At 48.3% G+C, this 13,519-nt stretch overlaps 1 long non-coding RNA gene across 2 annotated transcripts in view; it reads left to right on the forward strand.

The window, feature by feature from the left end:
* Window positions 1–13,519, forward strand: part of LOC118540595 (uncharacterized) — an 82,506-nt gene that overhangs the window by 18,073 nt on the left and 50,914 nt on the right. The window contains exons 2-5 of one of the 2 annotated variants that reach the window (XR_004919726.2): window positions 3,806–3,900; window positions 4,694–4,818; window positions 6,581–6,720; window positions 10,782–10,838. This is a non-coding gene — a long non-coding RNA (uncharacterized LOC118540595). Of the gene's footprint in view, window positions 1–3,805; window positions 3,901–4,693; window positions 4,819–6,580; window positions 6,721–10,781; window positions 10,839–13,519 lie in introns of those variants that run through there. The other variant, XR_013442712.1, reaches the window with a different exon arrangement.

Below are 13,519 nucleotides of genomic sequence, written 5' to 3' on the forward strand. Positions count from 1 at the left end.
CCAAGCTCCCCCTGCCCCTAGCCCGCCAACACCAACACCAACACCAAACCTAAATGAGCCTCAGTCTGGTGGCTCTGGTTCTGTCCTCTGGGGTAGCACCTAGGTGGTCTTATTCTCCCACGTGGATGTCTGTAGACATTTGAGGTTAGTTACTATGTCCCCACCGAGGCTTCCTTTCTCTAGGCAAAACTCCCTAGGTTCTTCAACTGTTTCTAATATGGTGTGGTTTCAGATCCCTCCACTGTTTTTAGGACCAGCTACATAATTTGTGTGAGCCCCCAGTGCAAGATGAAAATGCAGGGCCCTGTGTTTGAAAATTATTAGAAATTTCAAGATGACATTGGGACCCTTCTGAGTGAACGTACAGGGTTACACACCCATAAGGCAGCCCTGACCATAGGGGACCTCTTTTTCTAGATCTCAGTCTGCAGTGTCCTTCTAAGTGATGTTGCAGGGTTGGTCTGTCCAGAAGCAGAGTAACAGTCACTTTTTTCTGGATAGGTCCATTAGTGTTAGTGAAGCAATTGACGATCACATTAACTTTACTGGCAATCAGAGCATACAGGTGAGTCATGCTCAGCATAACGTCCACTCTAAAGTCTGGGTTTGATTCATATCTGCAGAGGCCGAGCCACCTCTCTCACTTTGGGGCAGTTGCAAGAATTCATAGTGGTGAACTTTGCTGTGCCCATAGGATCCATCCCAGGGCTTAACCGCCTTATTATCTTTAGACCATTTTTCACTCGTTCAATCCATACAGAAACATTTACCAGGGGCCCACTGTGTGCTAAGGCAGTAATAGGAGTTGGGATACACCCTTGAATAAAACCTGACCTTGACCTTAAGGAGCTTTAGTTTAGAAAAGATATTTAAACAATAATTACATGAAAACGTACTAATTCCTACAATAGGGATGTACTATGGGAGTGGAAATGATGGGAAGTCATGGAATGCTTCAAAGAAGTAGCATTTGAGATGGCTCTTGAAGGATGAGCAGAGGTTTGGCGCGTGGGAAAGGGAGGTGGGAAAGCCTGGCTTACGATGGCCTGGCTTCCTCCCCAGAAACTCCCACCTCATTTCTTTTGGCCATTGTTCTAGGGCAGCACCAAGGAACTTGGCCCTGGTGGCTCCCTACAGAAATCCACAGCCTGTTCCATCTCTGGGGCCTCTCAGGCAGACCCCATGCCTTGATGAGAAGACATTGCTGAAGTTTTTGCTGCAGTTTTAATTTCTTGACATCATCTGGGTGCGTTGGGAAAAATGAGATCTAATAATGAATGATTACAACTCTCAAGTTAAGTCTAGTTGGTTGACTAATCAATTTGGTTAAGTGAAAATCCATAGCAAATGAGTCGACCGCAGTATGACATTTCTCCATCCAATTTAAATTAAAATCACCAACCATAATAATTTCACAATTACTCAGGGAGGGCACACTGGAGACTTGACCCCTGGAGCAGAGAAATTGCAAATGCCGCAGAGGATGGGCTAAGAGTGGGGTGATGAGGAAGTCACTTGAGCTGAACTCTGCTTGAACTGCTCAGCCTCGTCAGCTCGTGGGGGTGGTGGGGCCGCAAAGGATGCTGAGCAGCAGTTTTATATTCTTGGGTGCAGCCCTGTGTCTCCTCCCCTGGGGAGGCAGGAGTTTCCAGCCTCCTGGCTAGAAAGCCCGCAGAGAGCTCCTCCAACAGGGGAGCAGGTTTTCTCTTCTCCAGGTAGCAGGGTGAGGAAAGAGGAGGATGTTATCTTTGCATGTTAAATCCCCAGATTTAAACTATGAATTCCTGGACAGTGGATGCCATGTCTGTTTATCTTGAGTGAAGAGTGCTAAGTGGGTGTAACAAGCAATTAATAGGTTTTTGATAATGAGGGTGAGAATGACAGAGCAATGGAAAGGATTAGATTTTATCTAATATGATAAATGTTTATTTGCTGAATGTCCCCTTCATACCAGGCACGGTATTAGGCCCCAGGGAGTGAGAGATGGCTTAAACGAATAGCACAGCTTCCAGGAGCTCCTAGGTCCTTGTGTAGCCTGAGAGATAAACACTTAATATGAATACAAGGCCGAATGTCATTAATGTTTAGTAAGGAACTTGAAAGATAAGAATGTTTTTGGATCGGGGAATTTCATGCAAACATTTTGTCTGCCAGTTCCCCCATCTGTAGAGGGCATTTATTTTGTGACAGTACTAGCTCACAAAGTGGTCAAATGAAGGAGGTGGCCAGTACTGCTGGTGGTCCCTCAGCCATTTTTATCTCCTTCTACAGCAATAAAACTCCCCAATGTCAGTTGAACACATGGCTGCCTGGAATCAAGACTACATTTCCCAGGCTCCCTTGCGTGTGTGGTCACATGACTGAAGTCAGGCCAATGGAATGCAAGTTCATGCAGCTTCTAGGAAGTGTCCTTAAAGGGAGGGACCAGGTTCTCATCTTCCCCCTGCTTCCTGCTTCCTTCCTCCTGGCAGGAATTCAGGTGGAGTGACTGGAGCTGGAACAGTAGTCATCTTGGAACATAAAGTGACTTTGGAAGTGGAGGCCATGCAGGCAGAGCAACAAGATAGAAGGAGCCTGGGTTCTGACCACTGTGATGTGCATACTAGCCCTCAGTGCTGAATTTGGAAGTGAAATAAACATCTGTCTTACTTAAACCACTTTTATTTTGGGGTAACTGTCACTCTAGGCTGAGCCCAATTTTAATTAATTCAAGTGAATTGTTGCATATAAGGCACTTAGAATAGTGCTTAGCATATAATAAAGGCTCCAGAACTGGTGGCTTCTATTAGTATTTTTGGTTCTTACTCTAAAGGAGACAGAAGACAAAGACTGCCCACTGAGCCGCAGGGCACCGGCCTTATTTTTCCATGGGGACTCTTGGCTGAGATGCTCACCCTTCTGTGTCATGGTCAAGGCCCAGCTCTGCAGCCCCTCCTCCTCCCACAGTCCACTCTTCTTATACTCTCAGCTTACCACCCCCGCCCCCCGACTTAAATCCTGCTGTCACCAGCTCAGCCATTACTTACAGAGAGAAGCAGCAGTGGCCCAGAAGTATGGGCAGAGAGTCAGGTCCTATGGATCAATTTGTAATTTTTCTTTTGGCGGCAAGAGGAGCATAAGCGATGTATGCACTAAATCTCCAGCATGACAGCATCATGGCAGCATGTCTTGGCTTGAATTATTTATCTTTGCGTGGGACTGGGGCTTTGGAAGGAGGGGGAACACTGGGTGGATATAAGTGCTTTCCAGCCCAGGCCGTTACAGGGAGTGGGGGCAGGGGCAGGCTGGCAATGATATTGGTCCTGGACACCCAGCTGTGAGAGACAGCAGAGCAGTTGTCTGTGTAGGCGGGCCAAGGTGCTTTCAGTTTCTGGGCAGACAAGGGTTGTAAAGTCACCCCTTTGCATTGCTGGGAACCATAGTAGAAAAATGGTGAAGTTATTAGCTCAGAAGTAACAGTTGGCTCTTTGCCTGTTGTTGGGTACGTACATTGAGAAAGTGCAAGTACGTATCCCATTCCTTAGAGGGGAAGGAGAAGGGAATGTGGAGGCTCTCCTGGCCTCGGGGGTGGGGGGAGGTGTTATGGTTATTAGAAGGAATGTCACTTACCTGAAGGTATGAGTTTGATAGACATTACTAGGGCTCACCAATATTTCCAAATCTCTTCCCTTTCTTGTTCACATGGAAGAATTAATCAGTATTGTGGGGCAAGTTCTGGGCAATGGAGTATAGCCAGAAGTGACATGTGACCGTTTAAGAGTTGCCATGCATTTTTCTCCATGTTTCTCTCTCTCTCTTTAAAAAGTCCTGAGATGGTGATGTCACAGTCTGGTGGAACATACAGCAGCCTGGGTCCCTGAATGATGGTGTGGAGCAGAGCCCCAGGCCCAACAGCATTGGGTATGGAGATGAGTGAGAAATAAATTGCTTATCTTAAGTGACTGAGATTTTGGAATTCATGGTAATTGCAACACAATATAACCGATCCTGATGAGTGTTGCCAAAATCAAAGGGGTGGGCGCTTCTGGTGGGAAGTCAAGGTTAGCAAACCAGGAATTGGAACCTGGATGGGTCACTAGATCTTATGCATGCAGCTGGGGCTGAGAAAAGGCCAATTACGAATGCTCATACATAGAACTAGGGATGGGTGAGGCCAGAGCAGTACCAGTATGGGCAGGGTCAGGGGCACTGGGGTGGCTCAGTCAGTTGAGTGTCTGCCTTCGGCTCAGGTCATGATCCCAGGGTCCTAGGATGGAGCCCCGTGTCTTGTTTCCTGCTCAGTGGGGAGTCTGCTTCTCCCTCTTCCCCGGTCCCTCCCCCTGCCCCCCACTCTCTCTCTCTCAAATAAATAAATAAATAAATAAAATCCTTAAAAAACAATAGTGGCAGGGTCAGTTGATGAGACCTGAGAATACCTGGGATAGATGCCATTGCCACTTCTGATGCAATACGGGTCACAGGGGGCAGATCTTCAAACCAGAAGATCAATCCAGACCTTATGGACTGAATTATGTTTCCTTTCCCCAAATTCATATGTTGCAGTCCTAACCCCCAGTGTGACTGTATTTGGAGATAAGACCTTTAGGGAATTAATTCATGTTACATGACATCATAAGGGTGGAGCCCTAAATCCAGTAAGGCTGATGTCCTTATAAGAAGGGGAAGAGAGACCAGAGATCTTTCTGTCTCCAAGTGCCTGCAGAGAAAAGCTGTATGAGGACGCAGCGAGAAGGCAGCCATCTGCAAGCCAGGAAGAGAGCTCTTCCCAGAAACCAACCCTGATGGCCCCTTGATCTTGGACTTCCAACCTCCAGTATGGTAAGAAAACAGATTTCTGTTTCTTAAGCCCCCCAGACTGTGGTATTTTGTTATGGTGGCCTGAGTTGACTATTACAGACCTTGACCTAGGACTTGTTTCCCGATGCTCTCTTCTCCACTCAACCTCTGGCTTTCCTGGGGGCAGCTTTGTATATGGCGTCAGATATTTTGAGGTGGAGAGGAAAGAGAAGAGAGGGGAATAATGCAAATATGAACACCTCCTTGCACTTCTAACAACATGCTTTTCTTTCCCAGGTATTACACTAGACTGCAAGTATAGCCCTGTAAAATAGGGATAATTATCCTAGGCATACCAATTTTATTCATTTGCTCAGCAACGTTCTTGGAGCATCTACTATGTGTTGGGGCATGATGCTGAGTTTTGGGGTGCAGAGTTGAAGAGGCAACAGCTCCTTCTCTCAAGGGGCTGAGTGAATTGAGGCCCCTAGGATAAGCTGCTAGTTCAATGAGAAAAGGCTAGTAAGGACTCAATCTTGGATTTTAGCTTTGTGCCTGGCCTCTTGGTAGAGAGAAGCAAAGCAGAAAATTCTCTGTAAGAGACGCTGGCAGAGTCTTGCATCCCAGCGAAGGCTGTTTCTTCCTTGACCCCAAGGAAGCCGAAGGTCAGCATCACACCTAGGCAGCGTGTCCAGCTATTGGTCACCTGCAGCCCAATCAGTCCCCACCTTCTTCTTTGCTGGCAGAACCTTTACTTTTTCTACATCTCTTGCACCCATGCACCTCAGGGAAAGCTGGCTTCTCCCAGTCCCGAGGGTGAATCATGTAGGCAACAAGGCAATCGATCACACTCGATCTATTCTTCTTGCAATTCTAATTAGTGAAACACAATAGAGCCTGCAGGGATTCTTGGATTTCTCACCCAATAATGAACACAAAAGAGGGGCATTCTGTTTTTTTGAGAGGTATTACTGTGTGAGTATATGATGCTGGGAGCTGCTGCAGCCACTTTATGACCACGAGGAGACAGGCTGAAGCACAATTGCTAACAGGCTGAGCATGGCAGAGCAGAGGGAGGGAAAGAACTTGTTCTTGATGTTGATCAACTGAGTTAACAGGGCTTCTTGTTATATCCAATAATAAATATTCTCATTGTTTAAGCTCTTTTGGATTGAGCATTCTATACTTGCAGCCAGAAGCTTCCCAACATATACAGGCAGAAACAATCAACAAGCATGTGTATACTGAGGTCCCTCTGACTCAGTGTGTGACTTTGGGCAGGTCTCATGACATTTCTGGACCCCAGTTTTCTCCTCTGTAAAATAAGGGTCCTTTCTAGATCTACCCCTTCAAATTACACACTGTGCTCAGCACTGGGATATGTACGCTGGGCAGGGGGAAGGTGCAAAGAAGAATAAGAAGTTCCCATTGGAACCAGAGAGAAAGCCATCTCTGATCGGGCTGGTGGAGGGAAGAGGAAGGTGAGGGAGTGGGGGGATCTCTCTCCTCGCTGTCTGAAGGAAGGAATATGTGTGTGAGAGAGGATGCGTGTACTGCCTGCTGAGGAAGGTGTTTGGGTTACACACCGTCCCTTCAGCCATTCCGGGATCCCTCCTCTAACTTTTCTCTGGCCGCTGTCAGCCTGCACATGGTTTACTCACAACCCTTGGTGCCTGGCACCTCTCACTTGGCTGGATCAGCTCTTCCTGCAGGGGTGGGGGTGTGGCAGATCTTGCTGGAGTTTGCTAACGCCCGAGAGGAGAGGGGGCATGGGAGCCCACGAGAGGCCCTGTTTTCTGCCCAGTCTCAGAGCCACCTGAATCGGAACTGCCAGGATCCCTGGGAAGAGCAGACGTGGCTTCCACCCAAGACCTAACGATTTGGCTCTGCTTTGTGCTTTCTGTGCATCACTGTCCCTTGTCATCTGCACACTGATGCTGGAAGGTGAGTGCTTTTAGTGACTGCATTTTACAGAACAGGAAACCGAGGCTCAGCAAGGCACAATGCCTTGACCAAGGTCACACAGCTGGTAAGCGATGGAGCTGGGGCCCGAGCTCAGGTTTGTCTGATTCCTTCTCAGTCCTGGCCTGGCTGGTGAGCGAGGCCTCGGGTCACCGGGGTCCGCTTACCTCTCTAGCTTGCTCGCCTGCCCCGATCCCATGCTCAAGCGGCCCCAGAGCCCCCAGACTCTCATGCCTCTGCAGGGCCGCTTCTCCTGGTGGGGAGCTTCTTCTTCCATCCCTGCCTCTTTCTGTGCAATGACACTTCTGGGCTCCTTCAGTGTCAGCCACACGACTCCCTTGACTTCCAGACCTCTCAGGACATGGGCCCTCCCTCTGCTCCCCACCCTCCATGCCAACCAAAATATAACCTAACAAACAAAATCTCTTTTCATTATACTTACAGGCCTTGATATCCATTTGTTTTCACTCAATATTCATCAACTATAATTGAGCACTTATTATGTGCAGATATTGTTAAGTGCTAGAGATATCAAGAGTGCCCCTAAATGGATATGGGGCCAGCCCTCACAGAGTTATGGTCAAGTGCACTTCGCACACTGAATCCCTTTCTCCTTCTCTCCCTGTATATATCAGCCCCTCAGTGCTGTGCTACTGGTGATAGGAAACCAGGTTTTTGAGTGCCCAGGACAATGTCTACCATTAGTAGGTGCTGCGTGGAATAAATAAATTAATGAAATGGGGAAAAGGGTCACGAAGGGCAAGGTGAGTACAAGAGGCACATTTCAAGGAGGTCAGGCGGGCTGCCTTCTGTTGCTGCATCCTCAGAAGATGCTAAATTGTCTAATAAATGGTTTTCCAGCCCAGGGCCCCGGAGAGGGCAGCTGACGTGCCCAAAAGCCTGAGGCCGGCGCCCAGCCCAAGCCCATGTTGGGAGGATGCATTATGAATGCAAGGTGTATGAAATAGAAATTATTAAACTAGCAGATAGGGACAGAAATGCCTTTGTGCGGCTGCAGAGTTGGGAAATGGTGCTAAAGCCATGCATTGCAAATCAGCCCGCGCTCGGCAGAGAGGGGCTTTTATTCTCTGCGCCCCGAAGTTCCTTTGGCAGCTTTTGTGTACAGCCGAGGAAGCCCTTCTGGGAGGAGAAAGAAACCGGTAATTTCGTGGCTGATTGGCAGACTGTCCAGAGCCAATAAAGATATTTGTTTTCTTGCTGAAGTGCTCACAAACCCAATCTCCGCTCCTCAGTTTTATCCATCTCTCTTCTGGTGATCCTCCCACTTCTTTTCCATGATGGAGAGAAATGGAACCGGGACTGCCTTCCCGGATTTGCACGGCTTAGTGTGAATGCCGCAGGGATGGGGCTCCCATCAGGGCGACCCATGAAGACAGAGGACACTGACCCAGGGTCTCTGGACTTTTCTCCAGACATGCTTTGGCGCAATCTACATAGATTTACTGTGCCACTTTGGTACCTTTGGGGAGCTTGATGTTTACACCTCCATGAATCCATCCCATGTCCCTGAAATGTATTATATTGTTTGCCCCAGTTGAAGGATGAGGACAGGTGACTTGTCCATGGTCACAGAGTCGTAAATCATGGCACTGGGATTTGATTTCAGAGTCTGTGGTCTTGGGTTTCTGGAGTGTCCCCAGTGACATTTTGGTATTCAAAACACCCCTGCTGATTAAAGATGCCCTTTCTGGTAACTGGGGACTCTTTTGCTGGGTTCTCTAACTGATCAATCGTAAGTCACAGGGCCATCTTAAAATCATAACAGAAGTGTCTGGTTTGGAAATGGAATGGACTTTTTTTCTTAAGTTTTTATTTAAATTCCAATTAGTTAACATACAATGTAATATTAATTTCAGGTGTACAATTTAGTGATTCAACACTTGGTGCTCATTACAACAAATGCCCTCCTTCATCCTTATCCCCCATTTCCCCCCTCCCCCTACCTCTCGGCTGGTGACCATACATCTGTTCTCTATAGTTAAGAGTCTGTTTCTTGGTTTGCCTCTCTCTCTCTTTTTCACTTTGCTCATTTGTTTTGTTTCTTAGATTCCACATATGAATGAAATCATATGGTATTTGTCTTTCTCTGACTGACTTATTTCGCTTAGCATAATACTTTCTAGCTCCATCCAAGACATTTTAAATGGCAAGATTTCATTCTTTTTATGGCTGAATAATATTCCATTATATATATATACCAGAGAATATATATGTTCTTTATCCATTTATCAATCAGTGGACATTTGGGCTGTTTCCATAAGTTGGCTACTGAGATAATGCTGCTATAAACATCGGGTGCATGTATCCCTTTGAATGAGTATTTTTGTATCCTTTTGGGTAAATACCTAGTAGTGTAATTGCTGGGTCGTAGGGTAGCTCTATTTTTAACTTTTTGAGGAACCTCCATGTGGTTCTCCAGAGTGGCTGCACCATTTTGCATTCCCACCAACAATGCACAAGGGTTCCCCTTTCTCTCCACATCCTCACTGACCCCTGTTGTTTCTTGTGTTGCTGATTTCAACCATTCTGACAGGCGTGAGGTGGTATCTCTTTGTGGTTTTGATTTGTAGGAAACTGAATGGACCTTTGAGACTATGTGATTTATTCCCTTTCCCTTTGGTACCCATTTTACAGATCATGAAGCTTAGGCCCAGAGACTTAGGGACTGGCCCAATGCCATAGCCAACTCTAATGTCAGGCCGAGGATAAGAGCCTGTACCTTTACTCCCCATCCAGCATTCTGTCCACTTCATCTGCAGTATCGATTAGGACTAGGTTTGGTTGGAAGTAACAGATATCCCCAAAACAATGACCTCACTCCCTGATGTAAAGTAAATCAGAAACAAGCAAATCAGATGTAAAAGACATCAGAAGAAGGTCTGGCTCCATAGTGTTAGGGACCAAGACTCTCTATGTTGCCACTTTTCAGTGTGTAGCCACCTCATGGTCCTAGATGGCTCCTGGAGCTCCAGCCATCACATCCAGCAGCTGGAAGGAGGAGACCCTTCCCTTTTAGAAGATTTTCTGGAAGTTTCATGCAACACTTCTGTCTCACTGGCCAGAATTTAGTCTATGGCCGTGCTAGTTAGATAGGAGGCTGGAAAATGTCATCTTTTAGTTGGCTACCTAGTTAAAAGTCAGGACTTGCATTCTGTTACTAAGAAAACAGGAGGGAGCAGCTCCTGGGAGGCCAGTAGTACCTTCAGTACAGCATCTTCATCTCTAAACTGGTTGCCAACACCATTCTCCTAGTCTGTAGCTCTAGGAATTCCCAGCTGAGGGGGAAGCTGAACCAGCAGATACTGACACTGGCAGGAAAACACGTTTGTTTGTTTGTTTTCTCTTCCTCTTTCAGATAAAGGCATCGCCCTTTAGGTCTGCAAGAGATTTCATCGTGGGACTTTTTAATACAATGCCACCTCGCATAGGTTTTTGGTACTCGTCTGTTTTGGTCCAGGCCGAGGACAACTTCGGTGCAGCTTCGGTGCCCTCCTGGATTTTGTAAAACACGAGGGTAGAGGCTTAGGTTGACAAAGGAAAATGTGCTGGATATGAGTGTGTCAGTGCGCGTATGCATCTTTCTAGAAGGGGAGGGGAGCCTCCCCCCCCAACGCATCCTGGTACGGTTCCACGTCTCAGGCTGAAAAAGTGTGAAACACTGATTTTGCTCGTGTGCCGATTCTTCCAGTAACAAGGAGCCAAGGCTGCTTCTTTGAATGCCTAGCAGTAGTTAGGGGCTCCGAGTGAGAGACATGGCATGTGAAGCAGCCTCAAGACGGGAGAGTCCAGCCACCTGCTTTTATAGATAAAAAACCTGGGGCCCAGAGATGTTACAGGTTTGCCCAAACTTTACAGAGGTGGGACAAGGATCCCACCCTTCTGACTCCAAAGCTAAGGCTTTTTTTGGCCTGTACCTGTCGTCTCTCTGAAATATATAGAATTTATATTGTTCTCTAGCCATTTTGTGGGTGAGACTATTATTTTCCCCAACTAAGGACGCTGAACCTCTCTTATATTTGAAGCACCATGCGATGCCTTGGTGGAAGGAGGATACAATTCTTCTCCTAAAGAAGTTGCAGTCTAGAGGGGCGCCTGGGTGGCTCAGTCGTTAAGCGTCTGCCTTCGGCTCAGGTTATGATCCCAGGGTCCTGGGATCGAGCCCCACGTCTGGCTCCCTGCTCTGTGGGAAGCCTGCTTCTCCCTCTCCCACTCCCCCTGCTTGTGTTCCCTCTCTCACTGTGTCTCTCTGTCAAATAAATAAATAAAATCTTTAAAAAAAAAAAAAAAAAGAAGTTGCAGTCTAGAGAGGGATGCAGATGTATCCACAGCTGGCTGCAAGGCAGGACGGAAGCACTGAGGGTCACACGGACATGTAAGTGCTGATCGCTATGCAAAGACTGGTTGATTTGGTTGGGGTGGGGATTGTGGCAGGGGTCTTTGAAGAAGAGAGATTGGAGGAAGAGGTGACCTAGGTCAGGTGAACGGCACAGATAGAGGCTGAAAGTCACAATGCTTGCTATAACCTCCCTGCCCGGAGCACCATTGCTGGAATTTGGAGGGCTCTGTAGTAGGACCCAGAGAGAGTAGCCCAGAAGGGTCTCCTCTGCCTCCAGGGGGCAGTTCTAGTCCCACAAACTTGTTGGGTACTATTCTTGGTCCTGTTCGGCCATTAAAATGCCTGAAAGGGACCCAGGCACAACTTGGTCTTACCAAGACCAATTGAGTCAGAGTCTTTAAGAGGGGCACTCGGGAACCTGTCTATTTGAAGGTCTCTCGGTGATGCTGATGTACAAGGGGGCATTTTAGAGGAGGTGGCAGGAGGAGATATAGGGCATAATCAGCTGAACTCCACAGTGGAACCTCCAAAAGGAGGAGACCAGGTAGGAGAAGTGAGCCAGCAGGTGCCGGGTTATGCTGGACTCACTCCTCACTTTGCAGACGAGGAGACAGAGATCCAGAGCAGTGGGGAGCTTTCCCAAGCCTGGGCTGCCGCTCATTATGGAGCATGGTGGTTCATACCCCTACCCCTCCCAGCCCGGCCCAGAGCCACGTTCATTCAACCCACCCCCTCCCTCTGCCAGTTGCTCAGTCTGCCACGAAGCGTTTACCCAGCAAGCGATGAGAACAAGAGTCTTTGTGGCTGTGGGCGACTCTCTTCATTTGTGTGCCGGAGGAGGTCCGGCTGTTTCCAAGAGTGTTAATTAGGAAGCTGCCTGGTTCTTCTTTTAGCTTGTCTTTCTTCTTGCTTCTGAGACGGGCAGGCATGGCTGGGGCTTCCGAGAAGAAGTGGCTGGTTGCGGTGGTCATAGTGGGGGTGGAGGGAGGTCATTACTCTCCACCTGTGTTTGGAGGTGGGGATGGGGACAGGGGCAGGACTCCACAAGTGACGGGGCAGGGGTTGGCAGGAGGGACCAAGGAGGATTGCTTCTGTCGGAGCAGGCTGAACAGGGCAAGGGATGCCCCAGGGTAAAAGGGAAAGCCAGCAGCTGCTGTCTGTCTGCAGTTGGCTCCTTGGCAGTGGTGAAACACATTGCTTGTTCGTTGTCTTCCCTTGGGGGCAGTGGAGTCCAGACTTGTCCTGTTTCTCTTCTTATTCACTCCCACGATCCCCATTCTCCTTCTTGGAATTCCTTTTGTCAGTATATCTGCAAAAATTTGTTCAATGTCTGTTTCTTCTGACAAACAGGGGCCTCCTCGAGGGTCTGGCTTGTTCCCCACGTACCCCCAGCGCCTTGCACAGAGCCCGGCCAGCAGCAGGCATTTCATAAACATCGGTAGGTGGTGCCCTGGGCTCACCGAGGGGAGAAACACTCAGTTGGACCTTCGGGATGCAGGTTCTTGCCTGATTCTGTCCCTGATGCTCTGTGGGATCGTGATCAAGTCGCTGTCTCTCCGAGCCTTGTGTTTCGCCAACAACAACAATAAATGAAGCTAAATTGCAAAAAGCATCACAATCTGTTTCTCAATATCTGAATCTTATCAGATGGGACATTTAACGGAGTTTCGGGGGTCCCGATTCTAGTTCCAGATCTTCTACTTCCTAGTCCTGCCTCAAGGGAGGTGGTGGGGGGTCAGTCTGCAGAGTGGGGGCAAAGGGACTTAGAGAAACCTCGGCTGGCCACACACTTGGATGGTTTTATTTATGCAAGGGACGGCCCCCATTTTTTTAACTAAGGACAGAGCAAAAAGTCTATTCAAGAGAGATTTGAGACATCAGCCAGAACTCACACAGGTCTGTCTGTGCTAACTGGGGATGAAGAAGCAGATGGTATAAATGAAAGGAAGCAGGTGCCTAACTTATTGGGGGGCTAGATCAGAGCTGGTGTGACCTGGGTGAAGGGTCTGGATCACAGTCCTTGGGAGGATTTTGTCGATCATCAGGGTCAATGGCTGGATGAGTCTGGGGACAGATTTTGGCTCCTTTGCTGATTTCCCTGATGCGATAGGTAATGGCGTTTGTGTGGCTATAGATTTGCAGCGAGCACCCGCTGAGGCCCTTGCCTTGGGAGAGGCTCTGGCAGGATCCGGGAGCTTTGGGGAAAAGCCTGCCAGGCTGGCACCTTGCTTTGCTCCTTCGGGTAGGGCCCCCAAGTCCTCACTAGCAGAGGGACCAAGGACCCAGGTGTCCCCTTCAGGCCTTCCAGGCCCCCTCCCTCTGCCAGTTTGGGGCTTATCCCTCTTGGCTCTTGCGTGGCTCGGGAGGGACCCAACCCGAATCATCTTGGCTCCAAGAGAGAAAAGGAAGAACATCTGTTAACAC

Source organism: Halichoerus grypus, chromosome 11, assembly GCF_964656455.1.
Source record: "Halichoerus grypus chromosome 11, mHalGry1.hap1.1, whole genome shotgun sequence".
Taxonomy (NCBI): Eukaryota; Metazoa; Chordata; class Mammalia; order Carnivora; family Phocidae; genus Halichoerus; species Halichoerus grypus.